Below are 21,427 nucleotides of genomic sequence, written 5' to 3' on the forward strand. Positions count from 1 at the left end.
TGATAAAATGTTAGTAAAATAGAATTTTATTGCGATGGTTTACTTTTATGGACCAAATGTAAAGGTTTTATTTTAACTGTCATGGCTAAAAATCATAAATTTATAGATTGGGGGTGGCTTGCTTCAAAAAAATATTTGTATTAGTTGGCTATAAGCTAGCCTTGCAATAGAAAACATGAATAATTGGCGGGGGCTAAGCACCCCCCAGTCCCCTTACTAGCTCCACCCCTGGTCCTCAGTATTTGATAATGGAAGTATTTAATGAAAATAATTTAAAGTAAAATAGTTTGTGATCATAATAGTGTTGGCCTATTACGATCATAAAGTGTGACATTTTAAATTAAAGTCACGAAATATGGAAGTAATCAAATATGACCCCTTTAAAGTTTTAGAAATATGAGCATGTATTAATTTTCATATCGATGATTTGTGTATAAAAATTGATCTCTATTTTGAGAGATGAAGTAAAAATAAGGGAATAAAAGAATATCACTCTTAGAACTTAAATAAATAAATAAATAAATAAACGATACGTTTTTATGATCTTAGAATAACTAGAAGGAATGGAAATGTAGTTGCTCATATGATTGCAAACGTTTTAAGCTTGATTGTATTAATGGTAGTCAATACGTAATATTATGAGAGTGATTGGGTGTTAAAAGGTTTTATGTGAGTCCTAGATCATGTTCAAAGTTCAGGTTAAAACTTCTGTGATATATTTTTGGTAAAGACGAAAAGTGAAGTAGAACATATGATTTGTTGTTTGGTTTAATTACAGGTATATATGGATATTGAAATAGTTGGAAACTTCATATGATAAGAGTTTAGTAACTAGTTCAATTCGTTGTTCTCATATATACTTTATGGACACATGAAAGATAGATGCTACTCTTTACTAATATTTTGTTTAGGATTGCTATTTTTTTTTATTGTTCGTACGTGTTGCTTCCATTCAAGTAGATGAGTTCGTCTGATGTCGTATCAGTAATGCGATTGTGGTGTTGGGCTGTTCCGCACGATCTCTTCTTGTAATTGCAATATCATTAAGCCTCAAAGTTATGAACAGTGTTACCGCCACGTGGCACTGTTCCATTGGTTTATATTCTATTCCGCATCATTATTTAACTTTTGCCATATTAGATCCCGTTTGGGTTCTATTCCTTAGGTTTTTTTTAGATTTTTTCACAGTTTTTTTTGCTTTGTGTTCTCAAGTGTCACTGTTCCGTCGGTTTATATTCCGTCCTGCATCACTATTTGGATTTTGTCACAACTTTTTGTTGCTTTGTGTTCTTAACTAACATATTGGGCGCTAACACTGTTCAATTTGTCCATATTAAACCTCTCCCTATTCGGATTTTGCCATATCGAATTAGATTTTTCTTTTTTTTTGCACAACTTTTGTTTTGTGTTCTTAACTAATATATTGAGAGCTGACACTATTCCATTCGTTCATCTTACACCTCGCATCATTATTCGGATTTTGCATATTGGATACTGTTTGAATTTTTTCCTATTTGTATTTCTTGATATCTCCGGAGTTTTTTTTTTCTTTTATGTTCTCAGCTAATATATTAGAAACTTTTATATATTTTCACGTCACAAACTTTTGAGCATTACTCTTACATTCATTTTGAGATTGTTTACCCTTAGTTTTTTTTCTCTCTATATATTTTTTATTTTATTGTACAAACAAACCTATATGTTTCATATCGAATATTTTACGGCATATCAGTGGTATTGTTCTTAAATAGATATAAATTTGATATGACAAACATCGTAATAAAACATATCTATGATATAGTGCTTTTTGTACTACCTTTCATTTTTAGTGATTGTTAATTTTTTTTTTTCCTAAACTTTCTTTTGTCAAATATGAAACCGCATCAATAACAAATACAAACATGATAACTGAAATCCTGCAACTCGGGATATACACTTCCTAGTTAATAATATAGTACGCCTGTTAGTAGTTAGCTTGTAATAGTTTCATTTGACATTTAACTAGTGATATTTTGGGTCTGCTACTATTGTTAGGAAATCGTTATTGCAAAAAGAATATAGAAGTGAACATGCCTAATAAATTAAATCAATTGTAGTTACTACTCAAATTAAATAGTGTTAAGATTGGTTCAATGTGAGGAGATTACACATAGTAAGGAATGACATAGTGAGTATTTCCCTAAATTGCTACAAGTTAAAATAGTGGAATAATAACGATGAATTCATTATATATATATATATATATATATATAGAAATAATAATAATGATATGGTAGGAGTTTAAAAGATGGTTAAAAACAGTAGCCAATGCCTCCCATTATGTGCCTCTAGTTCCAAATGTGTATAAGTTAAAATAGTGGAATAATAACGATGAATTCATTATATATATATATATATAGAAATAATAATAATGATATGGTAGGAGTTTAAAAGATGGTTAAAAACAGTAGCCAATGCCTCCCATTATGTGCCTCTAGTACCAAATGTGTATGTACTTATAAGTTAGATGTTTGATATTTCATCCTTTATTAGTTTATGGGAAGTGATATTGGTACCATTTGTTTTGGTTGATGTATCACATTTGTGCAATATTGGTTTGTACAATCAACTATAAAACTTATATTTTGTGGTACATCAATCAAAAACAGTTGTATGATATCACTTCCCTTAGTTTATTGGACTGTATGACATTTTAAATGCTTAAATATATATATATGACTTATTTCTTATGTTTTCTTCAGTTCTAATTGAGCCTTGACTGAGTTGAATGTGGAGTTTTTTCATGTTTAAGTTCTATAGTCAAATATTATCAGACTACCCTGTTTCAAATTGGACATTGGACTGGACAACCTTCCACAAGTGTATCGTAATGGATCCTTCTTGGAAAGATTATATACTAGTCATTACATTTGGGGAGTGTTTATAATTTTGTTCGAATATAAAGATCTTGAGGAAAAAAAAGGATTGCATTATATATATAACTAGATTACTTTTCCGCGTAATACGCGGGTGAACGCATATAATTATTTGCATGTTAATTTTTTTTAATGACATACATTTGCATTTTTAATACACTTATATTTTAATACACTACCCGCTGAGAAATAATTTATGTTATTGTTGTGATAGTTCTATGTATGTTAGTATCGAAGACTCCATAAACATATGGTAAAATTTCACATAAAAATAATCTAAAATTTTATAAATCAAATAGATACAATTTTTTATATAAAATAGATGATAATAAAACTTCAAAAAATATTAAAAACAAAATTGGCGTGATCATGAATATAAAGTAATCATAGTGATCATGAATATAAAGTAATCATAGATAAATATGTAAAGATTCAATAGATGTACAATATGTCAGTATTATTGTGATGATGATGACGTTAAAAAAAACGAGGTGTAGGTGTAATTAGAAAGGCATAGTCAAAGGTTAGTAATTATTTTAATCTAAATAAAGAAGATGATGTAATCAAAACAATCTAAAGGTCCTAATTTAAAGTGACTTTTCATCTAAGGGTGGTGATTTATCTAGAAAACAATTTAAGAATCTCTTTTATTATTATTGTTAGATGTTAGATTAGATGACTAACTTTTCACTTTGTTTTTTTGCTGACCAGTACAAGGATTTTAAACGGTTTTTCTTATCTTGCATTCTACCATCTTGGTGAATCTCATTTAGCCTACAACATGCTGCATGAGTATGGGATGTTAAAATTAGCTATACTAATAATTATTATTATTATTTTAATGAATTGAATGAATATTGAACAAATATGGAAGAAAATTGAATGAAAATGACAAGGAACATCGCTGGTAATTTTTTTTAATCTCCCAATAATTTAGTAACATTGTTAACATAGTCTAAATAAAGAAGATGAGGTAAGCCTATGGATCCTATGGTCACAATTTAATACTCTTTTTCATCTAACGGTTCAACCTTTTTTAAAAATGAATTTCATATCTTGTTTTATAATTATTGGGAGATATACCTTTTTAGGGATGCATTATATTTTTAATTTTACAATATTGTCTTTGAAAGGATTATTTAAAAGTTTTGAATAAATAAAATAAAAATGATTTTAAATATTTAGGGCGTTACAAGACATCATTCTTGAATCAAAGCCTCCATAACTTGGCTAATAGTTGCTTCTTATAATTTTCAATTCATGGACTTGAACCATGATAACGATGTTGTTGTCATGAAAACTAAGAGAAAAAAAAATCAAGACCCACTACGGAATGATAGCACTCATATGAAATGAGATCAGAATTGGGAACAAGCTAATTGGTTTACTTCAATAAAATTGGGGAAAAGAACTTGGAAAAGCACTTGAAAGAGCGTATTGGGCTTAATATCGATCAAAAGCAAATTAAAAATCATTGGGAAAGTACGAAGACAGAATGAAAGTTGAATGACCGTTTAATGAGAATTGAATCTGAAATTGGTTGGGATCCTGTGAGAAAGACTATTGATGCATCGGCTAACTGGTGGGATGAAAAAATAAATGTAATATTTGATTTTTTGTTTTACATTAGTACAGTTTGTTTTCTCATATTATTTTTAGCTTACAAATTATAAAAAAATTATTTGTAAATGGAGATAAGGACCTTGCTAAACTAAGGGGGCAAAACTTAGAATTATATAAGACTTGTTATGAGCCTTTATTTCGAGATTGTGTTGCAATTAGAGATAAGACCAACAAAATGAGACGGATTCTGATAGAAAAGAACAAAATGAGTTGTAAGAAGAGAATAACTGGCTCTTATTGTGTGGTTTAGCCATTGAAGGGATAATAAATAGTGCAAATTTGAGTAATCCACGTATGCTTTGTCACACGTCTTCTCGCACAGGTCATGTATTTATTCAAGAAATACTCAATGGTCATCCGAGACGTTGTTATGAAGTTTTTAGGCTTCATGTACGGGCATTCAAATCATTATGTTCAGATCTTTCAAAGCATTACGGGTTGAAACAAACACGTAATATTTCCGTTTACAAGTCGGTAGGGATTTTTTTGATGACTTTAGCACATGGAATCGGAAATCGACCAGTCCAAGAAACATTTAATCATTCTGGTGAAACTATGCATAGGCATTTTCATCTTAATTTGAACTCAGTACTTAAATTAAGTGGAGACATTATAAAGCTTACTGCAAATTACAATGAAGAAGTACCCTCACAAATTTTAAATTCGAGTCGTTATTACCCAATGTTCAAGGTAGTCCTTATACTCTACTATGTATTTAATTTATAACTTAGAGATAATGAACAATTATGTTTTTCTATGAAGGATTGCATTGGAGCTATTGATGGGACTCATGTGATGGCATCTGTTCTGGAACATGAGCAACCAAAATATATTGGTAGAAAAGCCTATGCGAAACAAAACATAATGGCGGCATGTGATTTTAACATGTGTTTTACGTTTGCATGGGCTGGATGGGAAGGGACAACACATTGATACTAGCATGGTTGTAAATATCGGATTTATCGGCCGATATATCGGTGATATATCGGTTATCGGCCCTTCACCGATAAGAAAAATGACTTATCGGGCAATTTATCATTTTGGTTAAATTCCGGTCAAACTCGGCACTTATCGGTCAATATCGGCACTTATCGGTCAATATCGGTAAAAAAAAAAATTTGACCATTTTTTTTATAAAAAAAAAAAACAGGGTTTTTATCAATTATTAGGGTTTATTACATTCTTTAATTCAATTTTTTCTATTTAATTTTTAATTAATTCTTTAACTTTTGAGTTAATCTTTAATAATCTTTTAATTTCTAGTTGTAAATTGTAATTACTTTCTTTACTACCGTTTTTTCCTATTGAATATAGTCTATAGATACTTAAATTTTGAAACTTTAATTGTAATTGTTTTCTTTTCTACAGTTGTATATTCTAATTATTAATGTATTGCATTACAAATTGTATATATTGCTAGTATATATATAAATTTTAGATAAATTCCTTTACATTTTAGGGTATCCGATATATCCCCGATATATCCTATTTATCGCTTATCGCGGGTCGGCCGATAATAAACCGATAACCGATATTTACAACCTTGGATACTAGAATATTCAATGAAGCATTGCGAAGGCACGAAGTTAATTTTTCACGTCTAACTGGTGGTTAGTACCATTCCATGTTTATTGAAACTTCATGTTTTACTTAACCTTTTTATATAAGTTATATTATTTCTTTTTATTCATCATAGATAAATATTACGATGTTGATGTTGGGTATCCAAATACTAGAGGTTATATTGCTCCATATAAAGTAACCAACATTCGGTATCACATACCAGATTTTCGTCGTGGAAAAACTGCTGCTAGTCGTGCTCCTAGAGGAGCTAAAGAGATATTTAACCACCGTCATTCATCATTGAGAAATGTCATTGAACGAACTTTTGGAGTATGGAAGCTAGATGGGAAATATTACAAAATATGCATGTCAATTACACTTACGAGACACAAGTGAATATCGTGCTTGCATTGTAACACCCCAAAGTTTTTTTTTTAAGGTAAAGAAATTAACCCCTTTTTATAGTTTTAACATTTAATTAATTTCCTAGTATTTTATTTTTGGAAATGGGGTTAATTTAGTTGGAACTTTAGCGGATAGCGGGTAAAAATACCCAAAAAAATAAATAGGGGCGTGGCATCCCCTTAATGTGCCAGCCACATTCATTTTGGTTAGTCATCCTTCCACTCCAATTTGTTTAGTCTTCACTATTTTCCTCTTTTTCCAAATTCAACCAAATCAAAGGAAAATCAAAGCTTATTCTCTCTAAATTAAAGATAATAATAACAATCACCGCCAACAATCTTTATCAAGCAAATTAAAAGTTAGGGTTTGTGTGGAAGAGTGGCGGTGGCCAAAATTTCAAGGAAAAGAGGAGAAGGAGGATTTCCTAATTTAAAGTCTTGAATTAGCTTATTGTTGTGGAGGTATTGATTTCCCCTAATTGAGTTTTTCATCTTTCTTTTGAATTAGGGTTCATTGAGTGAACGAATTTTGGGGTTTTTGCTAAAATATAAATTATGGTTAATTTTCCCCAATTCCTTAGATAACCTAGTTTGTCATTGAGTTATGTGTTGAGTTTGATTATGAAATTGATAAGTTCATGTAATAATTTTAGTTTATGAGAAAAGATGAGTTTTTACTAGTTATTGAAATGTTGATGAAAATGGTAGGTTGAACTACCTAGTGTTATTGTTGAGAATGAAAGTAACTCAATGACAAATGGGTTGGTTTAGGTTTAGAAAGGCTAGTGATTGAGTATGACTAGGTTGAGCTAGTCAAGTTGTGAATGTAAGCTTATGCACTTTTATGTTATGATCATAGGTTGAAGCTTGTTTATGCATTATCGTTTTAGCGTTATTGTTCAAGTTGCGGAGGAGGTGAGTATATTTGCATACCTTTATGTATACGTTGGGTCAATTGACCACATTATGTTGAAGTTTGTTTATACATGTGTGGTAATTGATTTGGCGTAGGCCCATATGGGGCATAGTGTTTATGAGGCCTAAGAATCCCGATAATTGATTTGAGATGAGGCCTAAGAACCTCCGGGGCCTAAGAATCCCGATAGTTGATATTGTTATGATTGTTTAGCTTATATAGATCCATGTATATCATTTAGTGTGCAAGGTGAGAATGTAAATATGGCATGACGGTGTCATAGGTTGCATATAATAGTCCTTGTACTTTGCCCTCCTTGTACTTTTAGTTGTTTACCATTTTATAGGTAATTCCGGACGAAGGAATTAGTTGTTGATTGAAGCTTGAAGTGATAGGAGTAAAGACTTTTGAAAGACTTGAAGGTAGTTTGGTTCTTGTGTGTAGATACTTAGACATCCCACCTCATCAATGGCTTTTGGTATTGGTTTGGATGTTTTGGAAACATTTGATTTAGTTGGTATAGACAAGATTTCAGTTTGTAAAGGACTCATGGTTGAGTCATAAGCTTTTGAAGGAAAACATGATCATTTTTGGTGTTTACCCAAGTAGGGCAATTGACCCATTTGGAGGTCAATGAGGTTGTGAATGTTGTATAGATGTTAAAACTTGACGTATTGATGTTTTATGTGATTTGAAGTCTTAGTTCATGTTTTTGAAAGGTTGGAAATGAGCTGAATGTATCTCAAGCAACTTAAAGTATCAAATGTTGGTTCTGAAAAATGAGTTTTTGATCAGCAGGTTCCCATTGCGCCGCAGTGGGCATATGTTGCCTCATTGCGCCGCAGTGGGGGTTTACGTTTGTGCAGGTTCGTGATTTCCCACTACGCCGCAGTGGGAGTGTCCTTCTCCACTGCGCTGCAGTGGGGTACTGCTGTTAAAATAATAATAATAATAATAATAATAATAATAATAATAATAATAATAATAATAATAATAATAATAATAATAATAATAATAAAAACTTTTCGTGTTTTGGTTTATCGAGTCTAGTCCTTTCATGCATCCATGGCGATTCATAATTATATTAGAAAGAAAGATGCATGTGACGAAGGATTTAACAGGGCGCAATGAGAATCTTACACTCCAAATAACGGTATTCATGGTCGAGTATCTAGTAGCATTAGCGAAATAGATGAAGACACAAGTGCACAACGTAGACATGATGATTTATATATGAGTGCGATTAGAGATAAAATTGCATGAGAACTAATCCAATCAATTTGAATGCTTTTATTGAATATTATGTTATCTAATTTTAGTACTCATCATTTGGAATATTATAAAAGTTTAAGTTATAATAAAGATTTCATCCATAATGTTAGGTATCCATGGCGATATCCATGGCGACTCATAAATCATCAATTTAAAATGTTAGGTATCTTTTGGGATAGAATAAATGGCAGAATTTGGATATGTATATCAGATCGATATCCAACAATCGAGTCAAAATTTAAACAATGGATCACAAGTTTATCGGAGACATGACTAGATTGTTGTTAATTATCAACACCATCCACAACCGCTGGAGGAAGAAAATGCTAATATTCCATTTGACCGAATCAGCCACATACATATTATAACTTATCGAACCTAATTGTATAGCATTTAATATTTACCAGAAGAAGTGACTCATGAATCATTGCGTATATGGAAGCTAATAAGCTATATCATTGTGGTGCAACCGTTTCATTTAATTTTAGGGTTTTATCAATTGATATGGATGATTGAAAAACTAGGGTTCATGGGTTTTTGGAAGAAAATGAGAAAAGAAGGAAAAACATGGAAAGAGAAAGAAGAATCAAGGAATATATATGAATATGTATTTTCATTTGTAGTCAAAGTCAATGTCCACGTAAGCAACTTTTAATGACGTGGCACAATGACATGACACTTAATAGAGGTCTGACGTTAAAAACTAACGACATTCCCTTTATTGTGAAATTTTTTAAAATGAAATCCTTTTAATAGATGAAAACTAAATAGGTTCCTCTTATTATGAATTTTGTGTGAAAAGGTTATATTTTTATTGATTTTTCCCAAAGTAACAAATCAACCTTTGACCACGCAAACTTTTTAGTTTTTCTTCTTTTACCTTTTATAGTAACATTTTTCTTCACCATTGTTGTTGTGTTTCTTTAATCTGAACAAGTTAAAAGAATGATCAAACGAGTGATCAGAAGTAGATATGAGATGTGTACATTTTAGTGTATGTATGTTAATATATGGTCTTAAGAGTAAACCAGTTTGTGTCTTTTCAAAAAATTTCCATATTGGTGAAAAGCTTTTGTTTTATAGTTTTATTATGTTAGTGTTCTTTTTTAGAAAAATGATAAACTAAATAAATTGATTTGAAAAAAGAATATGTCACTTATACTTGTGTTAAACTGTTAAATGTTTTAAGTTGATTTTTTAAGATTTTTTATCTTTTATGAAAAAAAAAATGATAAATCAATATTATAATTGCTTAAAGATCAGTTTAACAATACAATAATGACACTTTTCATAATAAAAAAAATAATCAGGAAAGCAATAATGAATTACATTTGTATGAGTCAAAAGTTTTAAGCTAAACTTTTATGGTTACATACTTTTATAAGGGTACGAAATTAAGACTAAAGGGAGGGGGTGACTTGTGCCATGTGGCATATGGGGTAAAAAAAGTTCCCCTCAAAAAAGGAGGAAATGGGTGAGATTTTAAAGGGGGCAACTTGTGCCATGTGGCACTTGTAATGATTGATTTTATTATTATGTTTTTATATATACTTTGTATTAATTAAAAATGTTATATTTATTTAAATAGTAATGTATATCTATTACTCCTTTATAATGATTCTTACCCCCTATTTTAAGAAAGGTTAGAAAAATAGTTAGATAAGGAATTACCACTATGCCCTTCATTACTAATCTGCCTAATTCGCCTAAAGTGTCCCTAATTTCAAAAACGAGGCCAAAGTGTCCCTCCCCACGGTTTAATTTCTTCTCATGCCAACACCATTAATGCTTATTATCCTGCCCAATGTTACCCTTTTATTCTCACATCCAAAGTATTCCCATTAATATTTATCCTTTCCAGAGATTTTTGAATATCCACCTCTTTATTCTCAATATTTAATTGTGACTAAGGCATCAAGTAGTCATTTATCAACGTGTGGAACATATATAATAAGAACATGTATACAACATATATTTCAATTTCTTTTATTGCAGGTTGTTATCCATCATAGGATATTAATTTTTGATTGTCCACTTATACTGTTTTCGGTCACGACATGAGAAACCATGTCAATGGTATCTGCCGCAACGCGCGGGTACTAACATAAACATATATTTAAAACATAAACTAACTTATTTAAACATAATTAAAAGTTACTACTAATTAAACATAAAATGAAACATTTAAACCAATTAAACATAAAATAAATAAGCTACGTCGAATATTTTTCACGAAGCTCCTTTTTTTTTGTGTTCCATGATGCTTCTATCGGGCTCTTCAAGGTGGGAATAGTCGGTACTCAACAATTTCCAATCGGCGTTTTCTTCCATAATTTTAACTTTCTTTTCCTTCGATTGAATTTTCTTCGAGCTCATATCAAACAACATATCCAACATTTTTGCTATTCGTTCAAACGTCTCCATATACCTACCTTTCCCTTTCCCCTTGCCACCCGATCCCGACCCGCCTTCCGCTCTTGACGCTTTCTTTGACGCGTCCCTACCCATCGGACGTTCTTGAAACACCGGCTCCTCATCATCACCCAACTCCTCAAACGAGTTAAGGTCAAATTTGACCCTAGCATCCGACCCTTGACTAGCCACTGGATCGGTGGATGATAGTTTGCTACAACAAAAAAACAAGTTAAGTTATACAAATAATATATATTTAAAATAAAAAAACGGGCTGTTTTTATAAAATAAAAAAAATAATAAAAAAAAACTGTTTTATTATTATTTTTTTTAAGTACTGTTTGTAATTTTTTTTTTAAGAAACTGTTTTTTTCTAATAAACCAAAAACAGCTTTTTTTTATAAAAAAAACGAAAAACACTTTTTTTTAAGAAAACGAAAACTGAAGTTTTTTTTATTAAAAAACCGAAACAGTTTTTTTATAAAAAAAAATAAAAATATGCATTTAAAAATAATAATAATAATAATAATAATAATAATAATAATAATAATAATAATATACCATATTTCGGGTGTTCGGTCACCGATAGCTAAGTCGTATCTAAATTCATTTCTTCCGGCGATACGTAGCCACGCTTGTTGGACATTTATTGGACGTGGTTCGTCGTCGTCGCGCCCTTTTTTACTATGTTGGCGCCTTGCTTTTGATTGTTCTGGTGGTGGTTGTGTCTCTCGAACAATATCATCATCTTGAGAATCTTGATGAGTAGAGTATCAACAATTCTTGGACGATCAAAAAATGAGCCCGGAGTGTTTTGTTGGCTAGACGACCCACCAAAAGTTTCCTGTTGACTCGAAGTACCCATACCCATACTCATACCCGAACTCATACCCATATCCATACCCGAACCGATATTCGTACCCATACCCATACCCATTTGTTGATTTGTGGACATTCGTTGAATCAATTGAAAAAGATGATTATTGTTGAGTAAACTAAGGTCATTCATCATATCAGGTTGTTGATTTGGGTTGTTTGGTCGTTGATTACGAAAACCCGGGTTAAAAGGATTGTTGTTGAAGTTGTTGTTGTGAAACATTTTTAGAATAAAAATGAAGAAGAAAGGTGAGAAGAATGTTGATGTAAAGAAAAGTTAATGTAAAATGTAAAGGAAATGTGTATAAATAAAGGTAAAGAAATTAAAAGGAAAAGGAAAAAAAATTCTTTTTTTTTTTAAATGGTCAAAACTAGCTGGTACCCTATTTAATTGTCTCGGTCAACGTGAAAGTCAAAGGGGAGGAGGGCGAGCTGTGGAGGTCGGGGAAGAGGAAAGTCGGCCAAGGGGGGTGGTGTGGGGGGGCAATTTTGGGTGTCAAGGGGAGAGAGTCGGCCAAAGTCTAACTCACTCCGCTCAGTCTAAGGTTATAATATATTTTATACACTATTTTTTTATTTTTGAAAAAACTATAATCTATGATCTGGGTACTATAAGTACATTTTAATTAAAAGAGATGAAAAATAACAATAACATAACAATTCGATATCAAATAGTAAAAATACACGAACAAAATACAAAAAAAAAAAAGTAACTAAAGTGATAAAAACAAAACCGTCTATTTTTATTTATTTTTTTTAAAGAAATTTATTTAACGTAATTTGTTTATTAAAGATATAAAGTTGATAAATAATATGATTGGAAATGATTAATAAAAACATATATATTTGGGTACTACAACTGCATTTTCAGGAGCCTTTTTAAATATTGATAATACTTGAGGGTTAAATCTAATATATCTATAATATTATTGATTCAGCACTTACAAGTTGTAGTATAACTAAATCTTGGATGTTTTATTTTTCTGGATCAAATGTTTCATCAATGGCTTTTTTATGAAGTGTACAAAAATCATGTGTATCGATATTCGGCCAGTTTTCAACTACAATAATTATGTACCAAATGTTCCATCATGCAAATTGTATTGAAATAGGGGAGTGATATATCTATAACAAATTTTAGTTTGCATGCTTTATACATTTGTACATTATACAGTAAAATATGTATTTTTGTTGTAGATGGTTAAAATATATTGTAGATATATATTTGTCCGTTGAAATAGTGTACAAGTTACTTATTTATGTTAATTATTATTATTATTAATATTTTTTTTTTTTTTTTATTTTATTATTAATGGTCTTTTTTTTTTATCATAACTATTGGTTTATAGTTAATGATATCTATTGGTTTATAAAATAAAAAAAAATTAACAAATGTAAATTAAGAAATATTAGTATGATGATATAAACCCGATCCAAAACCAAACTGTCCCTCTACATCTCTATAACGATTACTTAATTAGTAGTTGAACACATTGTTTTAGCTATATTCGTAGGTAACAAACTAATAATCGGACATCTTTTTTTTTCCACCCCTAACGTGATGGACTTGTATAATTTATATATAACTCGATGGGCTTCAACTTATTAGAGCAACGGATTATAAACCAACTATTGGACTGAGAGTCCATTAGCACCGTCCTCAGTTTTCACTCATACGTGTCTACTATAAAAATATACCCACTCAATATGGTTTGTGGATGGAGTTATACAATTCCAACATAAGATAAGATAAAAGGTGAGTATTCCTTAAGTTGAGTTTTTAACTTGAGTCAAGATGGGGAGATCTCGAATTTTGAATAAAAGTCAACCAAAATTCAAATATTATCTTTGAATTTGGTCTTTTATTTTTATTTAAGGACCAAGATTATCGTAACATGACTAGTCATGTTAGGGTTAACTTGAGAGAATCCCCTCCCAAAGAATCAACCAACCATGATGGTGTCTTGTTTAGAGATGGAAATATCTACAATTTGAGTAAGGTCAAATAGGTATGGGTTAATATGGGTTCTGGTCAATACAGGTTGTTTTGAAAACGAATCAAAACGAACCCGAGTTAAAATGATACTGGGTCATAATGAGCATTTTTCAAAATAACAAATTAAACTCGCTAAAACCAAACAATAGCTCAAACTTTTCGAATGACAATAAACAATCTTATTAAATATGTTAATGTAAAGGTGAAAGAAATTAAAAAAATGATAATGACAGTCTTATGGGTTGTCATTAGTAACTTATTATACGGCTACATGCATAAGAAATAGTACTTTATACATTAAAAACCACTCCCCTGAATTTTCGGATGACAAAGTACAAATTTATTTTTATTATCTTTGAATTTGGTCTTTTATTTTTATTTAAGGACCAAGATTATCGTAACATGACTAGTCATGTTAGGGTTAACTTGAGAGAATTCCCTCCCAAAGAATCAACCAACCATGATGGTGTCTTGTTTAGAGATGGAAATATCTACAATTTGAGTAAGGTCAAATAGGTATGGGTTAATATGGGTTCTGGTCAATACAGGTTGTTTTGAAAACGAATCAAAACGAACCCGAGTTAAAATGATACTGGGTCATAATGAGCATTTTTCAAAATAACAAATTAAACTCGCTAAAACCAAACAATAGCTCAAACTTTTCGAATGACAATAAACAATCTTATTAAATATGTTAATGTAAAGGTGAAAGAAATTAAAAAAATGATAATGACAGTCTTATGGGTTGTCATTAGTAGCTTATTATACGGCTACATGCATAAGAACTAGTACTTTATACATTAAAAACCACTCCCCTGAATTTTCGGATGACAAAGTACAAATTTAATGCACCCAAATAATATATACTAACAGTTGTAAGGGCTGTGATTAATAAAACTCAAGACATTTATAATATAAAGCAACAAATAAGTAATTTAGTGACTGGTTAATAAGTAAAAATAACAAGGGATAAATATCTTGAAATGTAAGAAAGTTTTGATAAATATTTATAGTGGAAAATAACTAAAGTTGTGTTAATTGTTTGTAATCATCTTTAAATAATGTTTTCAGTGAAGAGAAACCTAAATTTTATTTATTTTACTTTAATACTTATTTATTTTACATAAAACCTATAACTATATAAGAAAATAACAACAGTTATGGTTATTATTAAAAAAAACATCCTTAACGGTTACTAGTAATACGTAATTATATATATAAAAAGGGGGATGGTAATATAGTGTTGTCAGGTACCTAAGCTTAGGTATGGAACACTTACATATTGTTTTTTTTAATTCATAAAATTCATGGGGCTCAAACATTTATTTCATTAATAAAAAATTATTAAAATTTTTTGTATGTGATGGGTTCCACACCTAAGTTTCTATGTCAAAGACCTTCTTGTACACATCCTCGAGGGTTGTATTCATGGCAATCATCACTAGTTTCTCTCGAGGGCATTGTATGGCTTTGTTCTTGGTCTTATTTAATAGATGTCGAGTGCCGCTTTTTCCCGTCCGAGAATCTCCATCTGCTTTAAGTGGGCGAGCTAGAATCGTTATGTCGGGTTGGTTGTTCAAAAGACTTTCTCTTTACCTTACCCTTTGCATATTCATCTTTTCGAAAGCCCAGACCCATTCTTCTGGATCTGCATTAGTCCTATTCCGAGTGCAAAGCCTCTCCAATCAATAAAGACCTCTTTCTTTCTCCCCCATATCTTACTTTGTTGATTGAAAGAGAATAAGCACTATCCATATCCACGTAATAAAAGCCCAAGTTTCTTTTGGATCCCAACTCCAATATGATCCCCATGCTTCATTGGTCCATACTGCTCCGGAAAGAATCCCTATGGTTAAAAAGATAAATCCTAGGCTAATCACACAATAACTCCAATAATCTAATTGTTGAATCAATTGGGCCTTGTAATAATTCTTAGCATAAAAAACAAAGGTTTTTTTTTTTTAAATATTATTTCTTTCATTATTGTATTGGATTTCACCAAATGAAAAAGATTGATTTAATTTTAATAAATTATTACTTTTAGAACTATAAAAAATCTTAACCGCATTATGTGCAACTATTTCAAATAGATTTTTAAGGAAGTGAGTTTTTAATGTAAATTATTACATTTTACCAACTATAAATTAGTATAAGACTTAATATTGTGTTTTACTAATAAATAACTTAATAATTACAACATTATTATTTAGATCTAATTTTATTTGAAAGATGCACTATTTGTTATAACGTATTTTACCATAAATTTTATAGAGTGAAAAAATATCCAATATGCGATGAAAACTATAAAATTATTATTGCACTATGACCTTAAAATAATTAAATACTTAATCAAATCATATTACTTATGAGATACACGTCCAAATCAAAATATCAATATATTTACTTAATTAGCATTTTTTTTGGTAAGATTAAAGTGAGTTTTTAATGTAAATTATTATATATTACTAATTATAAATTAGTATAAGAATTAATATTGTGTTTGACCAATAAATAACTCAATAATTACAATATTATTATTTAGATCTAATTTTATTTGAAAGATGCACTATTTGATATAACGTATTTTACCATGAATTTTATAGAGTGAAAAACTATCCAATATGCGATGAAAACTATAAAATTATTATTGTACTATGACCTTAAAATAACTAAATACTTAATCAAATCATATTACTTAAGAGATACACATCCAAATCAAAATATTAATATATTTAATTAATTAGCTATGTTTTTTTTGGTAAGATTTGATTTGATAAATATGAAAGACATTTGACTTTTATTTTATTTTTGGGTATATATATTAGAAAAATATATGGAAATGCCACATAGGATAAATCATGTGTGGCAACGTGTAAAAATAGCTATAACTTAAAGAGGATGACTTAGAACACTTGGATTTCTACTGTTTCATATAGATTACTAGGTTTTTTACCCGCACGATGTGCGGTTATTTAAAATAACCTACGTAAAAAGAATAAAAATGAACATGAACTAATATATAATAATACATTAAAGCATATAAATCTTTTGAGAAATATAATGATGTATAAAGCACATAAAATTTAAGAACCCAGTTACTTTTCATATTAAAAGTCAAAAACAATTTGAAGATGAAATCAAAAACCAACTTTTAAAAAAAATATGACAATGGTGTGATGTGTCGACACAATTATGTAATCTATATATGAAACTAATGTTGGTTTTTAGGAAACAAAATCAATTTTATTAATTTCATAATTTTATTTTTTACATACCAATATATATTTAATATATTTTATTGCATAGATAAATAAATATTGTGTAAAATTATAGAGATGACACATATGATAAAATCCTATTTGGCAAATTTTAAAAATAGTTTTAAATTAAAGAGGGTTTTAAAAAGCTAGGATTACTATTGTTTTAAAATTTATATAAATATTATTATATTATATATTATATTATATTATATTATATTATATTATATTATATTATATTATATTATATTATATTATATTATATTATATTATATTATAGATAGATAGAAGATAGATATCTCTATATATAATAATACATATTTAAAAAAACTAAAGAGAAATATAAATAACAAATATAAATTGTGATAAATCTAAATCAATAAAAAGACAATGTATATAAAAAAATGTTAGCAATTTAGCATATTTAAAAAGGAAAATTACACTTTTGGTCATTGAACTTGGCACGTTTTTCACTTTTAGTCACTAAATTTCAAAAATTGCAAATTATACACTGAACTTGTCACTTTTTTTCACTTTTGGTCACTGCGCCCAGTTTCGTTAGTTTTGCTCCGTTAAGCTGTACAGATTCGTTAGTTTTTTTTTCACTTTTCGTCCTTTCAATTATTCCATAACTAAAATCGATAATCGACAAACTTCAGTGATGAAAAGTGTAATTTACCTAAATTTTTTTATATATACGTCATTCGTCCAATTTTAAATGTTATTATTTTGATTTTTTCTTAATATTTTTACTTTTAACTTTGACTCTAAACATTTTTATTTATAACATATAGTAGTTGGTGTAAATTTTATCAATGAAAAATATATTTAAAAATTAGTTCATTATTATATGTTTTATAACAAATTTATATAACATAGACAAAAATATTTATGGTTAAATCATAAGGCGTTATAGATTATTAAAAAAAACCTACAACACGTTACTTCAGATAAACATTACAATATCTTATTTTTATTTTCGTTTATTTATAGTTAATAAATTGAATTAAGAAAAACTATATAAGTTTATATAACACAAAAAAAATATTACGGTTAAAGTAGACATAAGAAGACTCGAAATTCAAACATAGTCACTAAATAAATCTATCTTTATATATAAAAATTTCAATAACAATTATTTCATCGTCGTTAAAAAAAAACAATTATTTTAACTAATTAAACTACTGTATAACAAATAGATAGTAACTGTAAACATAAAAAATTTGTTTCAAAACATAATAAATGAATATGTATTTTCACTAATCGGCCAAAACAATATATAAAACCTGAAGTTGGACCGATTATCGATTTTAGTTATGGAATAATGGGAAGGATGAAAAGTGAATGAAAATTAACGAATCTGGGAAAGTTAACGGGGAAAAACTAACAAAGTTGACGCAGTGACCAAAAGTGAAAAAAAGTGACAAGTTCAGTGTATTTGCAATTTTTGAAGTTTTGTGACTAAATAGTGAAAAATGTGTCAAGTTCAGGGATCAAAAGTGTAATTTTCCCTATTTAAAATCGGGTAAATAAAAAACATGTAGCTGACAAATGTTGATTTTGGAGAACAAGGAGACAAAAGAGTCATCAGCTAGGGAAAAAAGTCAAAGAACTAGTTTTGCCGAATATCCATCTATTTTTTCATTCTCTTGATATATGACCCGTTAAATTTGAAGATGTAGTTTTGTCCGACCCATTAGCGTTAGGTTTTAGACCACCCATTGTAATCCAAAAAATTAGAAAAAGCCCAAAGCAACCAAATGTATTACATCCGGATCCATATCGTTTTCTTTTTTTTTTTCTTGAACAGTTCCGGATCCATATCGTTAGTCTTGTTCTGTCAATTGCCGATGACCAATAATGCCGATGACCAATAATGATATAAAAATTAGTCTTTTAACTTTAAATTTGACTAATTAAATTATCACGAGAATCTGATTAACTAAGTACAATTGTGGAACTCTAAAAAAATTCAACCATCAATGGATGAATTGTTATTTAGAAAGACTTATTAGAGACTTTGAGATCTTAAATTCAAATTTGGGTGCAACTAAAATGCTTTCAAAAATGAAGAAATATATATATAAAGAGGCACGCCTTCAATCTTAAATTTATCTTTAAACCGTTCATATTGCACATCGAAACTAACGATAACCAAATATGATTTTGGTTTTGTTATATTTTTGTACGAGTAGTATTTATTTAAGTTATATACAGTAAAATACCACGGTTTCTAGGAACCTACATGCCCTTTTAGATTTATAGTAGATTAGAAAAAAACGGGCCTACAAAGTAACAAAACTCATACATCTAATTTGTTGTGGTTTTAACACCACATGTTCAAATCTTGCTATTGGCCCACTCTAATAAACAGAAACTCTGTATAAGAGGAGGTAGGCATGTATTGGTTCGGTGTTATTTTGCATTATTTATATGAGGTGATATTTGTACTACTCCCTCCGTCTCATTTTAGTTGTCATGATAACTAACTTTGACTGTAAATAACTTTGTTTGTATTATATAGTAGTTGATGAAACTTATATGAACGAAAAGTACATTAAACACTCAATCCATTCATATATTTTATATCAAGTGTTACATGACACAAACAAAGTTATTTACGGTTAAAGTTAGTCAACAAGACAATTAAAATGGGATGGAGAGAGTATAATAATTTTTGGGAAATGATATATCTACAATATATTTTAGCCCTTTAAAACAAAAGTACATATTATACTACAGTGTATAACTGTTTAAAGCATGCATTGTTGTAAATAACTAAAATTTGTTATAGATATATCACTCCCCATAATTTTTGATTAATTTACCACAAATATACTTCGTTGTTTTAATTATTGTAATATATGGTAAATGTATCAATTTTTATGGTATGTATATTAATTCGTTTATTTATATCCATATTTTTACTCTCTTATAAAGCAAAAGACCTATTTTTATTTTTAGAAAATTCTGTCTTTAAATTACCGAAATTGCCCTTGACATTTTATACTTTTAATAAATTAATTTACGCTTCAATCCTTATCTTCTAAAATATTTTCACTATCACCTTTAAATCAACATACACTCCTACACCAATTGACACCGCCACCACCACCAATAACACCATCACCGACACCACAAGACCGTCGTCCCCTTTAACGCTGCCGCATTGCGCGGGTATCATGCCCGTCTAACAAAAACATAATTGATTTGATATTACTCACTATAGACTGAACGTTCTTATATGCTTTTTCATAACTCGCAATTATCAAACCTTGTGTTGTCGTGTTTTTTTACTTTTATTTATTAACTTTATTTATTTATTTTTATTTTTATAATGGAAACGAGAGTGTTATTTTAGTTTATTTATAAATTCTTATAAGAATATTTAAGTATACAAAGTACTTCGTATAGAGTAAGTTAAACAAGTTAAGAGATATGAAATATATAATGTAAATAAGACATAAACAAAACTTTTAGAAACAAAAATTAAACCAATTAGAGATTCGGTTAAAAAATACACATCGAACTATTAAAATAAAACAAATATAAACATTGTTTAATATCATATTTAATGTTGTATCCACTTTAGATGCGGATATAGATAGAAAGCATGTATATATATACCTAAATCGAACTTGAGCCCTTGGAGCTGAACAATATGTGATAACGGGTCGGGTCACGGGTTTGCACACATCGGGTTGGGTTTTAGCCCGTGCACATGCCTGACAACGAGTATTTCTTACAAGAGAGTAAAGATTAGTATTATCTATAACACCTTATAAAACATATTTTGACTTCTCCTATCTTAGGAAATTCAACACTTTTTTATACCCAAAATATCCTTATTTCTTAATCATAATTCCCATATACACCTAATCTATTCTTTTATACTATTTAATAAATAAAACAACCATCTCTTTAAAAGTCATGTAGAATTATCTAAAATACCGTTATTGGTTAAATTACAATATCAGTCATTTATTCAAAATATATCCATTAACCTTTTACATCAATTAACTTTAAATCAATTATCAACACCACTCAAACGCTGCCTCCACCACCAACTGTCTCCCCCACCACTGCACCTTTGCCGCCACAACCACCGTTGCATTGCGTGGATACTGTGCTAGCTTACTACTAAGTACTAACTACCAACAATAACTTAAAATTTTACTCGTATTAAGGAAATA

The sequence above is a fragment of the Erigeron canadensis genome, chromosome 5 (genome assembly GCF_010389155.1).
Source record: "Erigeron canadensis isolate Cc75 chromosome 5, C_canadensis_v1, whole genome shotgun sequence".
Taxonomy (NCBI): domain Eukaryota; kingdom Viridiplantae; phylum Streptophyta; class Magnoliopsida; order Asterales; family Asteraceae; genus Erigeron; species Erigeron canadensis.